Source organism: Girardinichthys multiradiatus, chromosome 23 (genome assembly GCF_021462225.1).
Source record: "Girardinichthys multiradiatus isolate DD_20200921_A chromosome 23, DD_fGirMul_XY1, whole genome shotgun sequence".
Classification (NCBI taxonomy): Eukaryota; Metazoa; Chordata; class Actinopteri; order Cyprinodontiformes; family Goodeidae; genus Girardinichthys; species Girardinichthys multiradiatus.
In genome coordinates, this window is record NC_061815.1 from 11,627,578 (window position 1) to 11,645,398 (window position 17,821).

Genomic DNA, 17,821 nt, shown 5'->3' on the forward strand with positions numbered 1-17,821 from the left:
GAGAAATCTAAATCAAATCAATATTTGGTGTGACCACCCTATGCCTTCAAAACAGCATCAGTTCTTCTAGGTGCACTTGCACACAGTTTTTGAAGGAACTCGGCTGGTAGGTTGTTTCAAACATCTTGGAGAACTAACCACAGATCTTCTGTGGATGTAGACTTTCTCACATCCTTCTGTCTCTTCATGACATCCCAGACACACTCCATGATGTTGAGATTAGGGCTCTGTGGGGGCTATACCATCACTTCCAGTAAGTCTTGTTCTTCTTTACGCTGAATAGTTCTTAATGACTTTGGCTGTATGTTTGGGTTAACTCACTTAGCATTTTGTAAATTGATAAAAAATAAACAATTATCATCTATATTTCTGAAAGCATTCTTTGCTTACAGCGTTTTTTCAGACCTGTCTGAAACCTTTACACAGTACTGTATATGAAGCTATAAAAATATTCATTACAAAACTTATAAAAACTCAAATGTATACATGGTATTGGCCAACATTTTTTAGACTTGTGCTGTGGATCTCTGCATATGGCCTCCAGAGTTACCATGAGTTTGTTTGCTGCATCTCTGTTTAATGCTGTCCTTGCCTAGCCCTTCAGTTTAGTATTGGACAGCTATTTAGTCATACGTCTATAGTTGTGCCATAATCTTTCCACTTTTGGATGATGAATTGAACTTTCTTCTATGAGATTATCAAGGTTTGGGTATTGCTTCAGAACAAACTTCTCCACAACTTCCTCCCTGACTTGTCTGCTCTGTTACTTGGCCTTTATGATGCTATTTGTTCACTAATGTTCTCTAAAAAACTTCTGAGGCTGTCACCAAACAGCTGGATTTATAATGATGCAAAATTACTCACAGAGGGACACTATTTACTAATTAGGTGGCTTCTGAAGGCAATTAGTTGCATTGGATTTTAGGGGTAACAGACTAAAGGGAGTTGAATTAAGTTGGTCAATGACAGAAAAATAGCTGGAGGCGTCCTGTCCCGGTGTTAAACTATAGCAGCTGTTGTGTTAAACATGTTGAGCTTTTAAAAAATGGATTGATTAATTCCCAAGTAAATGACTGCAACAAATCACCAAGGAATGCAATATCTCCTCACCAGTTTTAACTTCATAGTCCATGTTCACAGACTGCTCCCACAATGAAACCTAATGTGGTTTTAAAGGGTCACTTGAAGAAAGGAATTATATGGAGAAATATAAAGACATAGCAATTAAGGAAGAGACACATTACAGTAATCCTGACAGAATTACTGATTGGTCATTCAGTCATTTTCTATACCGCTTCTTCTGTAGCAGGTCGTGGGGAAGCTGGTGTCTATCTCCAGCAGTTTATGGGCAGGAGGCAGGGTACACCCTGGACAGGTCACCAGTCTATCGCAGGGCAACACACAAACAACCATGCACACAAGGGCAATATGGGCAATTTTAGAGAGACCAATTAACCAAACAGGCATGTCGTTGGACTGTGGGAGGAAGCCGGAGTACCCCATTACACGCTCCGGGAGAACATGGAAACTCTATGCAGAAAGACCCTCAGCCGCGAGTCAAACCTAGGACCTTCTTGCTGCAAGGCAACAGTACTACCAACTGTGCTACCGTGCAGCCCCTGATTGGTCATTCATGTATTAAAATATGAGGGTTTAATTTGTACCTGCAGCTGATATTTGACCACATTTCTTTTTAGAACCACTAGAGATCGCAAATATTTTCAGAGATTTTCAGGCCCATGCTGTTAAAATACAACCAAACCAGTGCAGAAGATAAGCTGCAAAGGAGAGTTAACCATGGAGAAGTGACATTCCCACTCAAACAGGCATACAAACATTAAATAATCCTTGTTATATAATAACCCATATTTGAGTAATGAATCAGATGAATGAATTATAAAACGTTTGAAATACAGCTGAAAGACTTACAGCCGCTTTATAAACACACATAACCATTTCTTTCCTATGTGCCTGAGATTAAAACAGAGTAAACAATTCCTGTTTTGGGGCATTTAGGATTACCATATGTTTTATACTTGCTAAATGTCCCAATAATGATGGTTCGAAATGTATTTATCAAGCTCAGTTAAATACTTTTTGGAGATGCTGACTGGGGCTGGTCAAAAGGCTAGGTGATGGGTTGAAAGGCCCAGAGAGAAAGAAGTCAATATGCACTCCACTCCACTTGGCCCGCTTTGCGAGCGATTCCATTCCTGTTTTTTTCATACCAGTAGCTGCTTTTTGTTCCCTGCTCCTGAGCAGGTACGATTGGGGCTAAGTCTGCTATGTCTATGTGACGTGAACATACATGGGACCAGGAGAAATGAGAAGGTTTTCGAGGAGGTAGTGCAGGGAAAATATAACAAAAGCAACCACAGCAATGTTAAGGACCACGATAGTCGGAGCAGGTCAAATTGAAATATAATTTTACAATATATAAGTCATAAACCATACCTGAAGCCTGAAAAAAAGGAAAAAGGCCACCATGTCAGCTTTCTGGAATATAGTTAGGAAAGCAAGTATTTGATACGCTGCAGATTTTGCAGGTTTTCTCACTTGCAAAGCATGTAGAAGTCTTAGATTGTTATCATAGGTATTCTTGTGAGTCATGGAATCTAAAACAAAAATCCAGAAAATCACATTGTGTGATTTTTAAGTAATTAATTTGCATTTTATTGCATGATAAGTATTTGATACATCAGAAAAACAAAACTTATAATATTTGGTACAGAAAGCTTTGTGTGCAATTCCAGATATCAGACATTTCCTGTAGTTCTTGACAAGGTTTGCTCACACCGCAGCAGGGATTTTGGACCACTCCTCAACACAGATTTTCTCCAGATCCTTCAGTTCGTCTTGGGAATGACATATACAAGTCCTGCACAGTGGTCAGAGGGATTTTAAGCCATTCTTCTTGCAGGATAGTGGCCAGGTCAGTACGTGATACTGGTGGAGGAAAACGTTTCCTGACTCGCTCCTCCAAAACACCCCAAAGTGGCTCAATAATATTTAGATCTGGTGACTGTGCAGGCCATGGGAGATGTTCAACTTCTCTTTTATGTTCATCAAACCAATCTTTCACCAGTCTTGCTGTGTGTATTGGTGCATTGTCATCTTGATTCACAGCATCGCCTTCAGGATACAATGTTTGAACCATTGGATGCACATGGTCCTCAAGAATGGTTCGGTAGTCCTTGGCAGTGACGCGCCCATCTAGCACAAGTATTGGGCCAAGGGAATGCCATGATATGGCAGCCCAAACCATCACTGATCCACCCCCATGCTTCACTCTGGGCATGCAACAGTTTGGGTGGTACGCTTCTTTGGAGCTTCTCCACACCGTAACTCTCTCGGATGTGGGGAAAACAGTAAAGATGGACTCATCAGAGAACAATACATGTTTCATATTGTCCACAGCCCAAGTTTGGGCTCCTTGCACCATTGAAACTGACGTTTGGCATTGGCATGAGTGACCAAAGGTTTGGCTATAGCAGCCCGGCCATCTATATTGACCCTGTGGAGCTCCAGACGGACAGTTCTGGTGGAAACAGGAGAGTTGAGGTGCACATTTAATTCTGCCGTGATTTGGGCAGCCGTGGTTTTATGTTTTTTGGATACAATCCGGGTTAGCACCCGAACATCCCTTTCAGACAGCTTCGTCTTGCGTCCACAGTTAATCCTGTTGGTTGTGGTTCGTCCTTCTTGGTGGTATGCTGACATTACCCTGGATACCGTGGCTCTTGATACATCACAAAGACTTGCTGTCTTGGTCACAGATGCGCCAGCAAGACGTGCACCAACAATTTGTCCTCTTTTGAACTCTGGTATGTCACCCATAATGTTGTGTGTATTTCAATATTTTGAGCAAAACTGTGCTCTTACCCTGCTAATTGAACCTTCACACTCTGCTCTTACTGGTGCAATGTGCAATCAATGAAGACTGGCTACCAGGCTGGTCCAATTTAGCCATGAAACCTCCTGCACTAAAATGACAGGTGTTTCAGTTTCATTGTCCAACCCCTGTATATATATACAGGTCCTTCTCAAAATATTAGCATATTGTGATAAAGTTAATTATTTTCCATAATGTCATGATGAAAATGTAACATTCATATATTTTAGATTCATTGCACACTAACTGAAATATTTCAGGTCTTTTATTGTCTTAATACGGATGATTGTGGCATACAGCTCATGAAAACCCAAAATTCCTATCTCACAAAATTAGCATATTTCATCCGACCAATAAAAGAAAAGTGTTTTTAATACAAAAAACGTCAACCTTCAAATAATTATGTACAGTTATGCACTCAATACTTGGTCGGGAATCCTTTTGCAGAAATGACTGCTTCAATGCGGCGTGGCATGGAGGCAATCAGCCTGTGGCACTGCTGAGGTCTTATGGAGGCCCAGGATGCTTCGATAGCAGCCTTTAGCTCATCCAGAGTGTTGGGTCTTGAGTCTCTCAACGTTCTCTTCACAATATCCCACAGATTCTTTATGGGGTTCAGGTCAGGAGAGTTGGCAGGCCAATTGAGCACAGTGATACCATGGTCAGTAAACCATTTACCAGTGGTTTTGGCATTGTGAGCAGGTGCCAGGTTGTGCTGAAAAATGAAATCTTCATTTCCATAAAGCTTTTCAGCAGATGGAAGCATGAAGTGCTCCAAAATCTCCTGATAGCTAGCTGCATTGACCCTGCCCTTGATAAAACACAGTGGACCAACACCAGCAGCTGACACGGCACCCCGGACCATCACTGACTATGGGTACTTGACACTGGACTTCTGGCATTTTGGCATTTCCTTCTCCCCAGTCTTCCTCCAGACTCTGGCACCTTGATTTCTGAATGACATGCAGAATTTGCTTTCATCCGAAAAAAGTACTTTGGACCACTGAGCAACAGTCCAGTGCTGCTTCTCTGTAGCCCAGGTCTGGGGAATGCGGCACCTGTAGCCCATTTCCTGCACACGCCTGTGCACGGTGGCTCTGGATGTTTCTACTCCAGACTCAGTCCACTGCTTCCGCAGGTCCCCCAAGGTCTGGAATCGGCCCTTCTCCACAATCTTCCTCAGGGTCCGGTCACCTCTTCTCGTTGTGCACCGTTTTCTGCCGCACTTTTTCCTTCCCACAGACTTCCCACTGAGGTGCCTTGATACAGCACTCTGGGAACAGCCTATTTGTACAGAAATTTATTTCTGTGTCTTACCCTCTTGCTTGAGGGTGTCAATAGTGGCCTTCTGGACAGCAGTCAGGTTGGCAGTCTTACCCATGATTGGGGTTTTGAGTGATGAACCAGGCTGGGAGTTTTAAAGGCCTCAGGAATCTTTTGCAGGTGTTTAGAGTTAACTCGTTGATTCAGATGATTAGGTTCATAGCTCGTTTAGAGACCCTTTTAATGATATGCTAATTTTGTGAGATTGGAATTTTGGGTTTTCATGAGCTGTATGACAAAATCATCTGTATTAAGACAATAAAAGACCTGAAATATTTCAGTTAGTGTGCAATGAATCTAAAATATATGAATGTTAAATTTTCATCATGACATTATGGAAAATAATTAACTTTATCACAATATGCTAATATTTTGAGAAGGACCAGTATATATACTGTATATATATATACACTGCTCAAAAAAATAAAAGAGAACACTTAAACAACACAATATAACTCCAAGTAAATCAAACTTCTGTGAAATCAAACTGTCCACTTAGGAAGCAACACTGATTGACAATCAATTTCACATGATGTTGTGCAAATGGAATAGACAACAGGGGGAAATCTTTGGCGATTATCAAGACACACTCAATAAAGGAGTGGTTCTGCAGGTGGGGACCACACACCACTTCTCAGTAACTATGCTTTCTGGCTGATGTTTTGGTCACTTTTGAATATTGGTGGTGCTTTCACACTTGTGGTTGCAAGACAGACTCTACAACCCACACAAGTGGCTCAGGTAGTGCAGCTCATCCAGGATGGCACATCAATGCGAGCATAGTGTCCAGAGCCTGGAGGCGCTACCAGGAGACAGGCCAGTACACCAGGAGACGTGGAGGAGGCCGTGGGAGGGCAACAACCCAGCAGGACCGCTACCTCCGCCTTTGTGCAAGGAGGAACAGGAGGAGCACTGCCAGAGCCCTGCAAAATGACCTCCAGCAGGCCACAAATGTGCATGTGTCTGCACAAATGGTTAAAACCGACTCCATGAGGATGGTATGAGGGCCAGACGTCCACAAATGGGGGTTGTGCTCACAGCCCAACACCACTGGTGCCCTGTGCTCTTCACAGATGAAAGCAGGTTCACACTGAGCACATGTGACAGACATAACAGAGTCTGGAGACACTGTGGAGAGCGATCTGCTGCCTGCAACATCCTTTAGCATGACCGGTTTGGGAGTGGGTCAGTAATGGTCTGGGGTGGCATTTCTTTGGAGGGCTGCATGGCCTTCCATGTGCTCCCCAGAGGGAGCCTGACTGCCATTAGGTACCGCGTGTTGGTGCGCATTGTTTTGTTTTGTTTTTTGCTTTAAAACGGTCTTCTGTGATGGTACCCGGAGCTCTCTCACCAGAGAAGAACTCATGAACATCAGGGCTACTACACCAGAGGAGTTATTTCCCACTTTTCTGCCTACTGCTCTGGAATTTTTGGACATTCTGGTCAAAGGTGCGCTCCCCTTTGTTCACGCGGTGAAACGCCGGAAGAGAGGGAAACGGGCTGGGGTGCTGGTACGACTTCGCCAGCGTGGACTACGAACACCGTTACCTGAAATATTTCTCTCTAACGTGCGCTCACTTCCCAACAAAATTGAGGAACTACAACTGCTGTTGGGGAAAAACAGGGACTTTTATTCATCGGCAGTTTTGTGCTTCACGGAGACGTGGCTGTGTGGATTAATACCGGACTCTGCGCTGCAGCTGGCAGGATTCCAGCTCTACAGAGCGGACAGAGACACGGAACTCTCCGGCAAAGCGAAAGGTGGAGGAATCTGTTTTTACCTCAACAGTGGTTGGTGCAACGACGTGACAGTGATTCAGCAGCACTGTTCTCCAGACCTGGAATCCTTCATCATAAACTGTAAGCCTTTCTATTCCCCCCGTGAGTTCGCTTCGTTCATCCTGGTCGGTGTTTACATCCCGCCGCAAGCTAACATGCAGGTCGCACAGCGCATGCTCGCCGACCAGATACTGAGTGTGGAGCAGACCAACTCGGACTCCTTAGTAATCGTCGCTGGCGACTTTAACAAAGGTAATCTCACCCACGAACTCCCCAAATATAGACAGTTTATTAAATGTCCGACCAGAGAGGACAACATTCTGGATCACTGTTACACCACCATCAGAGACGCTTATCACGCCGTCCCACGTGCTGCACTGGGCCAATCCGACCACATCATGGTCCACCTGATTCCTGCATACAGGCAGAAACTAAAGCTCTGCAAACCTGTTGTGAGGACGACAAGGAAGTGGAGCAGTGAGGCTGTGGAGAATCTCCAGGCGTGTTTAGGCTGTACAGACTGGGATGTGTTCAGGACTACTACCAACAGTCTGGACGAGTACACAGAGGCTGTGACTTCCTACATCAGCTTCTGTGAGGACAGCTGTGTACCATCATGCACCAGGGTGAGTTACAACAACGACAAACCCTGGTTCACAGCTAAACTCAGAAGGTTAAGACTGGATAAGGAAGAGGCCTTCAGGAGTGGGGACAAAGACATATACAGAGAGGCTAAGTACAAGTTTGGCAAGGCAGTGAAAGAGGCCAAACGACTGTACTCTGAGAAGCTCCAAAACCAGTTCTCAGCCAACGACTCTGCGTCTGTCTGGAAAGGGCTCAAGCAAATCACCAACTACAAGCCGAAAGCCCCCCACTCCATCAACGACCGACGCCTCGCCAACGACCTGAACGAGTTCTACTGCCGCTTTGAAAGACAAAGGGACAGTCCTGCAACCATCTCCCACGACGCCCCCCAACAGCTGCAGCCACAATCCACCACCCCCACCTCCCCAACCTCAAGAGGGGCCTTGGCACCTCCAACCCCCACCCTGAAGTTCCCCCCCACCAGCCCCCTACCCACGCCGAGGACGGCTCTTTCCATCCAGGAGAGGGACGTCAACAAACTCTTCAGGAGACAGAACCCCCGGAAAGCTGCTGGTCCGGATTCTGTCTCACCAGCCAGCCTGAAGCACTGCGCTGATCAGCTGTCTCCAGTCTTCACAGACATTTTTAACACCTCACTGGAGACATGTCATGTGCCAGCCTGCTTCAAGTCCTCCACCATCGTCCCTGTTCCCAAGAAGCCAAGGACCACAGGGCTTAATGACTTCAGACCCGTCGCCCTGACCTCTGTGGTGATGAAGTCCTTTGAGCGCCTTGTGCTCTCACACCTAAAAGACATCACCGACCCCCTCCTGGACCCCCTGCAGTTTGCCTACAGAGCCAACAGGTCTGTAGATGATGCAGTCAACCTAGCTCTTCACTTCATCCTCCGGCACCTGGACTCCACAGGAACCTACGCCAGGATCCTGTTTGTGGATTTCAGCTCTGCCTTCAACACCATCGTCCCAGTTCTGCTACAGGAGAAGCTCTCCCAGCTGAGTGTGCCCGATTCCACCTGCAGGTGGATCACTGACTTCCTGTCTGACAGGAAGCAGCGCGTGAGGCTGGGGAAGCACGTCTCTGACTCCCTGACCATCAGCACCGGTTCCCCCCAAGGCTGTGTTCTCTCTCCTCTGCTCTTCTCCCTGTACACCAACAGCTGCACCTCCAGTCACCAGTCTGTCAAGCTTCTGAAGTTTGCGGACGACACCACCCTGATCGGACTCATCTCTGATGGTGACGAGTCTGCGTACAGATGGGAGGTGGACCATCTGTTGGACTGGTGCAGCCAGAACAACCTTGAGCTCAACGCTCTAAAGACAGTAGAGGTGGTTGTGGACTTCAGGCAGAACCCAGCCCCACCTGCCCCCATCACCCTCTGTGACTCCACAATTGACACTGTGGAATCTTTCCGCTTCCTGGGAACCATCATCTCCCAGGATCTCAAGTGGGAGCCAAACATCAGCTCCCTCATCAAGAAAGCCCAGCAGAGGATGTTCTTCCTGCGGCAGCTGAAGAAATTCAACCTGCCAAAGACTATGATGGTGCACTTCTACACAGCCATCATTGAGTCCATCCTCACCTCCTCCATCACCATCTGGTACGCCGCTGCTACAGCCAAGGATAAGGGCAGGCTGCAGCGTGTCATTCGGTCTGCTGAGAAGGTGATTGGCTGCAGTCTACTGTCGCTCCAGGAACTGTACACCTCCAGGACCCTGAAGCGGGCCGGGAAGATTCTGGCTGATCCCTCCCACCCCGGTCACAGACTCTTTGAGACTCTCTCCTCTGGCAGGAGGCTGCGGTCCATCCGGACCAAAACCTCACGCCACAAGAACAGTTTTTTCCCATCTGCCACCAGCCTGGTTAACAAAGCCCGGAAACCACCTTGACACTCTCCCTTTCCCCCACACCCCCCCTTTTTTTGCTGACAGGACACCTGTAACCTGTAACTCTATGCGTTACATTAACGCTCAGCATGGACTCCTGCTTTACTTGCACTGCTTTACTTGCACAATGATCACCTGCACTGTTGTATTGCTCTTGCATCTTATACTGCTCTATATTTACTCTCACTCACTTAAAACTGTGCACATATATTTATATTATATTGTAGATATGTTTATACTGTTTAATTTGTACTGTATTGCACCGACTACGCCAAAACAAATTCCTTGTATGTCCAAAAACGTACTTGGCAATAAAGCTTTTCTGATTCTGATTCTGATTCTGAAATGAGATCCTCAGACCCCTTGTGAGACCATATTCTGGTGCGGTTGGCCCTGGGTTCCTCCTAATGCAGGACAATGCTAGACCTCATGTGGCTGGAGTGTGTCAGCAGTTCCTGCAAGATGAAGACATTGAAGCTATGGACCGGCCCGCCCGTTCCCCAGACCTGAATCTGATTGAGCACATCTGGGACATCATGTCTCGCTCCATCCACCAACGTCACGCTGCACCACAGACTGTCCAGGTGTTGGCGGATGCTTTAGTCCAGGTCTGGGAGGAGATCCCTCAGGAGACCATCCACCATCTCATCAGGAGCATGCCCAGGCGTTGTAGGGAGGTCATACAGGCACATGGAGGTCACACACAATACTGAGCCTCATTTGACTTGTTTTAAGGACATTACATCAAAGTTGGATCAGCCTGTAGTGTGTTTTTCCACTTTTTCCAATTTTGTGTGTGTCTCCAAATCCAGGCCTCCATTGGTTAATAAATTTGATTTACATTGATGACTGTTGTGTGATTTTGTTGTCAGCAGATTCAACTTTGTACAGAACAAAGTATTCATGAGAATATTTCATTCATTCAGATCTAGGATGTGTTATTTGAGTGTTCCCTTTATTTTTTTGAGCAGTATATATATATATATATATATATATATATACAGGTGAAGTGAATAATGCTGGTTATCTCTTCATAATGCCACGGGTGTATGGGTGGGATATATTAGACAGCATGGAAACATTAATTTTACCCTCAAAGTAAATGTGTTAGAAACAGGTCTGTTACATTATTTTATTTTTTTTTGCTTTCACCTGACTCTGACTTTAAATTATTCAGGGACACACAGTACGTTGATCCCCATGCATGCGTGGTTTCTCACCAGGTACTCCGGCTTCCTCCCACAGTATAAAAACATGACTGTTTGGTTAATTGGTCTCTCTACATTGCCCTTCGGTGTGACTGTGTCTGCATGGTTGTTTGTCCTGTGTTTGTTTGTGTTGCTCTGTGATGGACTGTTGACCTGTCCAGGGTGTACCCCGCCTCCTGCTCATAGACTGCTGGATTTAGGCACCAGCTTCCCCTCGACCCACTATGGAAGAAGCGGTAGAAAATGACTGACTGACTGACAGTACGTTGATAAATAGACAGATGAATAACTGAATGATTCTTGATACCTCTGAGGTCCTCTTTTTAAATTGACAGCCCATGCTTCATGTAATCCGGTGCTATTCAGAACACATCCAGGGCTTCAGCCCTCAGAAGCTCAGGTCTGATGTTTCCTAAGGCATCACAAAGGCCTGATCTCAGTCCCGACAGAAATCTGTGGGCAGAGCTAAGAGATGTTCACCTTCTCTTGGGACAACATACCTTATATTTGACTTTTCACATAGAAATGGCAATACACACACACACATGGCAATACCAACAGTATTTAGATAAACAGAGACAACAAACCATTTCTGTCAGCATGGAATTTATTTTATTCAATTGTCTCACAGAACGATGTCTTGTTTCGATTAAATACAAGTTCACAAATGTGTGTGTTTGTGTCTGTGTGTGAATGTGTGTGTAGGCAGCTGACCCTGGTGGAAACAGGGCCACTTTGTAAAAACCACAGAGAGACCATTATTCCCTGGGACATACACTCATACACAGCCTTCCACTCTGGCCTCTCCTGCGCCGTAATTTGTTTCATTCACAAACGCACACAAATGCACATACAGAGGGAGCAAGAGAGTCAATTTTAATCTCTCATTCTCCAGCGGAACGCTCAAGCACAGTCTTGCTTTTTGTTTCTCCTCAGCACTCACAAACACAGCGGCAATGTCCCACCACATAATGACCGTTATTCCACCATCCTGCCTGTGAGTCACTGGTTCAGTCAGGAGACTGGAATGTCAAGCTCCATCACACCAATGCTTGTTGTACATGCAAATATATTTACAAGAGGGAAAGCAGCAATGATTGTAAAATAATGAGCAGTAATTGATTGGACATGATATTGTTTCTGGCACCAAAAGACTGAATGGAGATGAAAGAAAAGCTGGACATGAAAGAAAAGCTGGACATTAATACATCTTACTAGCTAAAGGTTAAATCGGCAAGATAAAAAAAAAAACAGACCAAAACATAGCAAGGTTTGTGTCTATTTTGACTCTTTGCAGCAGTACCAGAACATTCTCAATAAAATCAACAAAAATGTTACAGCATTGCTAACATAAGGTACATTAGTTTGATTAGATATTTACAATCTAAAGAGTCATTTTTGCCTGTAGTCCAGGCCCAGCAAAAAAAAATCTTAAAATGTTTTTTCTAAGTATCTAATATTGAAAATTTGTCATCATTTTTAACCACCATTTTATTTCCATTTTAAGGTTTTAAAATAAAGAACATAAAACCTTTGTAAAAAGAGGATGGATACATTTTCCTCTATGGGATTTGGATATTTATGGAAAATGGTGGAAAAAAAGCACATAGTTTACAACCTAATGACTGAAAAAAGATGAAGAAAAATATTTCTGGTACTTTTAGTGCCATTCTGTTGTGGAAATTCAGTATAATTATTCAATTAAAAACTGCCAAAACTAGCATTTGTTATTATATTTATATTTAAAAATATTGCTTGGTTCTTTATCATTTTCAGCCAAAGTTATTAAGAACTATTGTGTGATGTCTGAGGAGCCACTTGCGGATCCTGAACCGCAAGTTTCCGACCCCTGACTTGGACAGACAAAAAAACATTGATTCATTCCCCTTGAACTTTTCCACGTTTTGACATGTAACAATCACAAATGTCATCATATTTATTGTAATTGTATGTAGTAGATCAACACAAAGTATCACCTAATTGTGAAGTGAAATAAAAAAGAATACAGCATTTTCTAAATAAGAACTTAACATCTGAAAAGTGTGGCTTGCATTTGCATTCAGTCCTCCAGGGTCATTACTTTGTGGACCCACCTTTTACTGCAATTAGAGCTGCAAGTCTTTTGGGGCATGTCTCAAGCATCAAGACACTTAACTGTTTGTCCATTCTTCTTAGCGAAACATCTAAAGCTCAAAATGTCCACCCCAGTCTTAAGAATGTTGCAGCCTCCAACGACCTTTTCTTCCAGTGTTGCCCCATATTTTGCTTCATTCATCTTTCTATCAGCTCTAATCAGCTTTCCTGACCCTGCCGAAGAAAAGCCTAACCACAGCATCTTGCTTCACATTGAGGACGGTGTGTTCAGGTGTAACACTCACGATGTGTTACAGTTAATGGAACAGACACTAGGACCAGTGCTAGGCTCGACTACGGGAGTAGAAAGATGCGTAAGTGTATTAATGACCACAGACCCCAAAAATAAGTTTGAACTGCCAGCTTCTTATTTGTTGAGAAAACAATATTACAACAATGGACGTACAATAACACAAAATTCAATCCAAAATAATCCCCTATTTCTTCCCTATTTTTTTGGGATACCTTATTCAATACCTGTCTGATTTTAAACCTGACGCCAGGTATTAAAGGGATACTATTTATTCAAACCTAGGTTATAACTCTATTTAAGCTCAAATTGATACTGTTAATCTATTTGATTTACAGTTAGTAAGTTTAATCTGTTCAAATCTATTTTTGTTTAGTGTTCCTTTTAAAGAAGTTAAGGGCTTTTCTGTTTCCTGTTTTAACCATTCCTTGTACCTATTTTGCCCAAATAGACAATTTTACATTCCACATACTAACAATCGACATTGGATATTGTTCAAGAAGAAAGTAAAACAATACGACACAACAGAAAACAATCAAACAACTGAATAACTTGTACTTCAATTCAATGTCTTTCCTCTCTTATACTCCTGAGAGTTAATCCCTTTCCTCCGACTCCAACGTTCTTTCCCTTTAGGAAAACATGGACAGATCATACCAGTTTGGATGATTTGAAATGTCCAGCAGATGTGTAGCTCCTGCTAAACGGCGGTTACAGGGTTCCTGGGTTACGGCTCGCCATCTTGTTTCTTGCTAGCGGAATCCAACTCTGCAATCCACTTGGAATTTCTCGGTCCAATTTCCAGCAAAACCTTAAAAAGGCCAAGTCCAGTTCTGTAGCATATAACACTCCAAACACAGTCAAAAGAAAAAATACGGAAAATTCCTCCAGAAAATGGAAATAATTCCCAGACAGCAGGTAGACTTTCAATCATCCACTTTCTCTTATCTTTCTCTCTTTCACAGCACACTCTTTTAGCTTCTTCGTTCTCTCTGCTTCTTCTTCCAGCGCCAGATGAACGTAGCAACCCAGTTGGCTGGAGTTAGTCACATGGCTACAAATCAATGTGACCCTTCAGAATAAGAGATTTTTCACACTTGACTGTTCTAGCTGCTGACAAAATAAAACTCTGTTTTATACACATTGTTCTTTTTCCAAATATAATATCATGACATGAAATACAGTGTTTTAAATGTTTGTAATTATTACTTTTTATATCATTGTCTTTAACTATTTTAAGACTTATTTATTCTCTATTTATCTTCCTATCTATCTATTTCCTATTTATCCATTTTATATCTATTTTTATGAAAAGGCTTATATTTAGTGAAGGCTATTTAAACCTGGGTTACACCCTCCCCACTTAAATCTATGCAAGTCCCTTTGCATAATAACCAAGTTAGACTAACTGGATCTCAGGGATGTTAATAGAACCTGTGACAGCTTCACTTAAACTCTGGAACAGAGATTGCGCTACACTGACAAGGGGATTCTCTAATCTAGGATAGGTTAAGATTTTTGGCTTGGTTTTCTGTCTCGAAGGTCTTTTGGCAGCTAGTTCTGTCCCAAAGTCACATTCTTTGTCATCATTGGTCATCGGTTGGGTCTCGTTCACTTCAGTACGAGTCATTTCCACAGCATTGGCTTGGCTAAAATCTGAGGCATTGTCCATCTCATCAAAGTGAGTTTCTGGATGTCTGACCAATTTGGGTACAGATAAGCTCGGTGTTCCCAATGAGCTGCCCTTATCAGGTAAGTTGCCCATTGTCTTCAGATTGTTGCGTACCGGAACATCATCAGGCACTGTGTTATATTCTGAGACATCAGTATGGTCTGATATATTCTGCTCAGCAACAGGTTTTGGAAAAGGTTTGGAAGGGAAAACTACCTTGTATTCCTCGACTACCCTAGAAATCTCTTGCAGAAGGCCTGGGGTGTTATACAAAGGATAATTGTCCTCCTCCTCTGAGTTGTACTCAAGTTCAGGTTCGTCATGATCGGTACTGTGATATCGGCGTGTGTTTGGCCGGCTGGGTATTTCCCGAACTACAGCAGGGTTTTCAGGGACAACTGGCAAGAACCCGCAAGGTAACAAAAGGTCTCTGTGAAGAGTTCTGGTCGGACCATCCTCGTTCTCAGGTTTAACTATATGCAGGTAAGTTGTCCTTTTGACTTACAACCACACAAACAACGGATTCCCATCTGTCTGATAACTTGTGTTTACCCCTAATCCTAACATTCCTTACCAACACACAATCACCAACATCCAAGACAGATTCCATTACACGTCGGTCATATCTGATTTTATTCCGTTCAGCCACTTTAGCAGCATTTTTACTAGCCAGCCGGTAACTCTCTCGAAGGTGAGATTTGAGAGCTTGGACATACTGCGAGTGGGACTGTTGCTGGCGATGGCTCAAGGTAACATTAAAAGCAAGGTCTATAGGTAGTCTAGGCTGCCTACCAAACATTAACTCGTATGGTGTAAACCCAGTACTTTCATGTTTGGTACAGTTGTATGCGTGTACGAGGGGCTTCACAAAGTCACGCCAATGTTTTTTGTTCTTGTCAGTGAGTGTACCCAGCATATTTAATAAGGTTCTATTAAATCTCTATACTGGGTTTCCCCTGGGGTGATAGGGCGATGTTCTGACTTTCTGTATCCCAGCTAGACTACACAGCTCTTTGATAGTTCTTGATTCAAAGTCTGCACCTTGGTCGCTGTGCAACTTTTCTGGAAAACCATAGTGGATGATAAAGTTTTCCCACAGGACTTTGGCTACAGTACGAGCCTTTTGGTTCGGTGTAGGAATTGCTACAGCATACTTTGTAAAGAAATCAGTGATGACAAGGACATCTTTAGTATTACTGCAATCTGGTTCGATCGTCAAAAAGTCAATGCACAGTAACTCAAGAAGTCTGGTTACTTGAATGTTTACTAGAGGCGCTGCCTTCTCTGGCAGGGTCTTTCTGCAAACACACCGGCTACAAGTTTTTATTTTTTGTTCAATATCTAAGGCCATTTTTGGCCAGAAAAATCTGGTTCGGATCAAGTCGAGGGTTCTGTCAAAGCCAAGATGACCCGTGTCATCGTGGAGGCTTTTCAACACCATAAATCTTAGGCTTTCAGGGAGAATAAGTTGATACTGAGTTTCTTCACCTACTTGCCTTTTTCTGTACAAAATCCCATTCTGCAGCTCCAGTTTGTTCAGCTCACCCAGAAAGATGGAAAGTTGTGAAATTTATTTTCGCACTACAGGAGAAGGTGATTCACCTGTATCCAGCTGTTGTATAATTTCAATGATAGCAGGATTGCTCCTTTGACTTTGACTCAATTCTTCTTCTGACATACTTGGAATAATAGTAAAAGCGCTGCACTGATCAAAACTGTCAGGGACCGCATTAGCAGTCATAGACAGAGATGTTACAAGGGGGCAGGTAATATCATAATGATCTGCATCGAAAGACTGAAACACTAGATGTTTTTCACAGATCGCATTCACAGCCTGAGAAGGAACATGAGTGAAAGGATCTGTGCCAGGCAAGTGATGTTGTACAAATTGGCTGATCCGCTCTTGTTCTTTCCGGGAGACAAGATCGTTTACTGGTTCGGGATGTGGACGGGGGGAGACAAGCTATCTGCATCCGTATTCTGCTTTCCAGCTCTGTACTGAAGCTGGAACAAAATGACGACAAAGCAGACAACCAGCGGTAACTCGTTGCATCCAACTTAGCAGTGGTCAAAATATAAGTTAGAGGATTGCTGTCAGTTATCACGGTGAAGGGACTGCCATACAAGTAGTCACAAAACTTTTCCGTTACCGCCCACTTGAGGGCAAGGAACTCAAGTTTGTGAGCGGGGTACCGGCTTTCACTTCTCGATAAACCTCTGCTCGCGTATGCAATAACCCGCATCTTTCCCTCTTGCTCCTGATACAAAGCTGCCCCTAGTCCGGTTGTACTAGCATCTGTATCAGAATCAGAATCAGAATCAGAAAAGCTTTATTGCCAAGTACGTTTTTGGACATACAAGGAATTTGTTTTGGCGTAGTCAGTGCAATACAATACAAATTAAACAGTATAAACATATCTACAATATAATATAACTATATGTGCACAGTTTTAAGTGAGTGAGAGTAAGTATAGAGCAGTATAAGATGCAAGAGCAATACAACAGTGCAGATGATCATTGTGCAAGTATGGCAGTGCAAGTAAAGCAGGAGTCCAAGCTGAGCGTTAATGTAACGCATAGAGTTACAGTTTACAAGTGTCCGCAGTGACCGCAGCCTCCTGCCAGAGGGGAGAGTTTCAAAGAGTCTTTGACCGGGGTGGGAGGGATCAGCCAGAATCTTCCCTGCCCGCTTCAGGGTCCTGGAGGTGTACAGTTCCTGGAGCGACAGTAGACTGCAGCCAATCACCTTCTCAGCAGACCGAATGACACGCTGCAGCCTGCCCTTATCCTTGGCTGTAGCAGCGGCGTACCAGATGGTGATGGAGGAGGTGAGGATGGACTCAATGATGGCTGTGTAGAAGTGCACCATCATAGTCTTTGGCAGGTTGAATTTCTTAAGCTGTCGCAGGAAGAACATCCTCTGCTGGGCTTTCTTGATGAGGGAGCTGATGTTTGGCTCCCACTTGAGATCTTGGGAGATGATGGTTCCCAGGAAACGGAAAGATTCCACAGTGTCAATTGTGGAGTCACAGAGGGTGATGGGGGCAGGTGGGGCTGGGTTCTGCCTGAAGTCCA